Here is a 4724-nt window from a genome sequence, read left to right as displayed (position 1 = left end):
CCATTTACCCCTAGAGAAATTCTACATATTTGTCAATGAAGAGTTTCCAGCAATTCAGTGGAAATTGTTGAAAGTTTTAGTGTAGTTTTTGATTTTTTATATGTGTCAGCAAAATTCTTTCTTGTTTAACAAAGAGGAGGAAGAACAGATATGATCTCATTTTAGTTGAAAAATGAATTGTGTGTGGACTTCATTCATTAGACCCCAAAGTAAGTGGCAAAAAGTGTAGTTGTCACACTAACAGGTTTTATTTTGAATTTTTGGTTTCAAAAATAAACATTTTGAATGCTACATCAACCCAACATATAAGAAAGACTAAATTTACTTTTCTGCTATGTAAAGCATTGGGAGAGGCAAGAAAATATGTAACCATATTTTCCAAGCTACTTGACATGAGCAAATGATCCTTAATGGAGAATATACAAGTCAGGCAAACTTATGATGTCCCTGGGCTTACAACTTTGACAGGCTTCAAAAACCACAAGGTGAGCACAATGGAACCTGGAAAGTTTTCTTAGTTGAAAAGACAATGTAAAGACTCCAACAAACCCAAGGTAGGAAGAGCTCACAGACTGTAACATGGCCAGGAGAATAGTGGTAGTAGAAGACCCAGGAGATGTGCACAGGGTCTCTATCTACTACTCAATTACAGAATTCTGACCACATGCATGTGGAGACAATAACTGAAGATATAAAAGGGTAGGTCTAGGTAAGATTAGAAGGACTAGCGTTCAGCAGTTACATGAAGCCAAGAATGGTGCCCTTTTCTGGCATGTAAAGTGAAAAACAAAAAGAAAAAAAAAAATTCACAAAGCATTGTACAGGATATCAAGTAAGTTTTATCTCAGTATCAGGGAATAGAAAGCCCCTGCATTGAGAATTACTCTTGATATGCCTAAGAATTTATAAAATTCAGACATAAAGGGGTCAGGTTATTTTCAAGAAACTTATCCAGAGGCTAGAATGAAAGTCAAGGATGCTTAAAGGGAGTACAAAATTATGCATCACTCTGCAATGTCAAAGTCACAATATCTATTGTCCAATCAAAGATTACTAGGGCTAATAGCAATTGAAACAGATCTGGAACAGAAACAGATGTTTGAATTAGCAGATAAAGACATTAAAACAGTAATGCAAATACACTGCATGCAGTGTGTCCAAAAATAATGTAGAGACCTGTCTGTTATTTTTTAAAAGACTTAAACTGAACTCCTGGAGATGAAAAAAGAAAAGTACAATGAAGAAGATTAATGACACATTAAGCACTGTGAAATGAAAGACTGATAAAGTTGTAGACATGTCAAAACAAGTTATCAAAAAGGAAACATAAAGTAAAATAAGAATTAAGAAAGAAGAACATCATGAATTATGGAACCAGTTTAACAGATTAATATGCATGTAATGGGGAATCAAAAAGAGAAGAGAGAGGAGGTAGGCACTAAGTATAGAGCACTAAGAAATTAAAAGAGTTTGAGATTTGCTTTTTAGAATTTTGGAAAGAGAGAGAGAGAGAGAGGATTCTAGGGTGGAAGGAGAGAAAAACATGTGTATATACTGATTAAATATAATCAGATATCAAATACTTTATTTAAGTAAATTCTGGTACTGTCATCAGTGAACCATATCCAGCAGTCAAAGAAAAATATAACCTGACCTTTGTGAACTCTTTCACAGAATCATACAAAAGACATACTGATGTGTGTGTGTGTGTGTGTGTGTATGTGTGTGTGTGTAGAAATAAGGCAAACAGCCGTAATCTAGAATAGGACATTACATGAAAGCAAAAATGTAAGCTAACCTGATTTATGTTTCAATGTATAAACTGAAACAAATTTTAAAAGACTTAAGGAAATGAAAAGATATGACTTGTTTGGAACGTAGAAACTCAGTATTATAAAGATGTCAATTTCACTCCAAAATGACCTATAAATTCAATCTTATTCTAAATGCCAGTGTAACTTATCAGAAATTTACAATCCAAATCTGGAATTTATATATATACTTAAGGCCAAAATTAATCACCAACATCATGAACAGGAATATAAGATGACATGCTCCTTCATATATTAAAACTTATAGGAAAATTACAGCAGTAAAGCACCTTTCTATTTTGCAAGGATAGTGTAGGCCAGTGAAGGTGAGGGCTATGATTTATGTAAATTTACCTTGACAATTCTATTTTGTCTTTTAAACCATAAATCCTTAAGGATGAGGCATATCTTTGAGAGTAGGATTAGGTGAGAAAGTACCCGGAATTTCTAGGATGCTGGCTCAGTCTGTTGGAAAAGAATGAAAGGAATTAGCTAAACAGGGAACCTCATTGGTGTCTCCTTGGACCCCGGAGAGAAATGGCGATGGATAGGAGAATAATAAAGATAAGAAACAAGAGCTGGGTCAGGTGGAGTCACCTCTTACCTGATGGGAAGAGGACTGATTTCAACAGTAGGGGCGTTTATTTTATACTCTTGCAAAGTTAGTATCAGGAGAGGTAATGTTGCCTAGCAACTAATGACAGTAATTGTCCAGGCAGGATGCTTTTGTCAGTACTGAGGTAGCTTGACTGCCTGAGGCACTCTGGCTCTGTCTTGCCCTCACACATATGACCAACAACCAGCTCCAGTGGCTCCCAACAATGTGAAGCAAAAAAATGATTAACAACAAATATGCTATGACTTGGTCATTATATTAGCTCTGATAAAAGATCTGCAGAGGAGAAAATTTTGAGTGTTAGTAGTTAACAATTAGGATCAGATTTTGTGGCTGTTGGGAGACTTCTGTTCTGATGGCCTCTTTAGCCCACGCATTCTCTGGAAAAACAAATTACAACAATTGATTTCCTGCAGACCATGGAATCCCAGGGTATTCTGTTAAAAGCCATTGTATGAAGAAATAATAGAAGACCAACAAATTATTGCCAGCATAAATTCTCAAAATAGACCAAGTAGAAGGGGATCACATCTCTAATAGTAGACAATGCTGAAATGAAAACATTGTTTTGGATGAAACAGATCCCAAGTGGCTGCAAGCATGTGTGAGAGAAGTACTGTAGAAGCTATGAAAACTAGTGTGATGCAGTGGTTTGAAGTAGGCTTTGTGACATTCACTGTATGAGAAGACTCTGTCTTGCTTGGTCTCTGAGTTGAAAGAGTAGAATCTACTGTCTGAAGAAATAAAAGGATAACAGATGAGGGCAACTCTAAATTTATTGTAGGATAATTAAGGAGATCTATCTAGCTCTATGTGTCTTGGTTACTTTTCTCTCGTTGCTGAGACAAAATACCCAACACCCAAAATGAAGGAAGGAAAGGTTCATTTGGCTCACAGTTTGTGGAGGTTTCAGTCCATACTTGGTTGGCTCTGAGGCAGAAGACAGCAAAGCAACAAGAGCAAGGGGGAATGGTAGCCGAACAGCAATGCAGCCAGAGCAAATTGGAGGAATGGCGGCAAGCAGCTTCTTTTTCTGCCTTACTTTGTAAACAGACTACCCCCACCTAAGGGGCGTGTAGCTCTCACATAATTTCCATGCCCTGCTCTTTCACAGGCTCAGGATGTATACAAAGTAAGCACCCTGGCTTCCTGCTGAGTCACTTAGCCAAACCTCTTGACTCCCCAAGTTGACACAATGTATCAACCATAACACTATGTTGTTGACAAAGAGAAGGACATATGCTATAATAGAACCATCTCCCTGCTAGAACCTACTCCCAAGCATGGGGTATTTCTGTGAGCATGCTAATAATGGCCAAAAAAATGTTTAAGGGGTAGTGACTGACTTCCTAGTTTAGTTCCTGAAGGGAAATAGCTTTGTGCTATTCAAAGAAAAGAGGTTATGGGGGCTGTGTGAGGGTGGGAAAACAATTTAACAGGTGGAAGTGTCAAAAAGTCATTTTAAAAATGCAATAAAAGGCCAAAAATTTGGATTTCATGTAGAATACACCTTATCAAATCTGGGAGTAAAAGACTGAGATTTCTTGCAGTTTCAGATATCACATTCACACTTCTGTGATCCTCTCTCCCTAAAAGGGTCCCATTCCCATTAAATATACACTTGTATGAATTTAAGTCTTTTTTCAAGGGTAGTGGTTAACAAAAGGAAACATATGAACGTGGTGTTAAATTAACTCCCCAGATAAAGAAATAGAAGGCAAGATGATTGACAGAGGAGCTGAGAGCTGTTCTCCTAACCCTCAGCAGGGTATCGGAGGCCTCTCACAGCTGCAAGGGCCAGATGTTCTGTGGGTGGTGAGCAAAGTGTTTGGAATTATGAGTAGGTGGTGATTCTCACAGGACAGGAGGAGAGTGCTCTCACAAGAGCAGATGTGAAATCAAGAGAGCACACAGAGGATGAAGATCATTCAGGGAATAACGCATCCCTGGAGAATATATTCCAAAGTCCTGTGGCCATTATTCAAATGCTTAATTGGAATTGGTATCATGTGAGGAAATGATGCTGTCTCATTTTAATTGGGCATGCTCGATGAGAACTTTTCTATTGCCTAAGCGTTCTTCTACAACAAAGCAGTATATGATTCCAGAAGTACAGACAGTACTTTCATGGAAGTGAAGCTGTCCATGGTGGCTGCTAACTGTAATCTGAGATTTGTTGGAGGCAGAAACAAGATCACAATTTTTAGGCTAGCCTGGGCAATTTTGTGAGATCCTGTTTTGAAATAAAATAAAATAAAATAAAATAAAATGAAATAAAATAAAATAAAATAAAATAA

Source organism: Chinchilla lanigera, unplaced genomic scaffold, assembly GCF_000276665.1.
Source record: "Chinchilla lanigera isolate Chin_1 unplaced genomic scaffold, ChiLan1.0 scaffold00017, whole genome shotgun sequence".
In the NCBI taxonomy this organism is placed as follows: domain Eukaryota; kingdom Metazoa; phylum Chordata; class Mammalia; order Rodentia; family Chinchillidae; genus Chinchilla; species Chinchilla lanigera.
Note: the sequence above shows the minus strand (reverse complement) of the source record.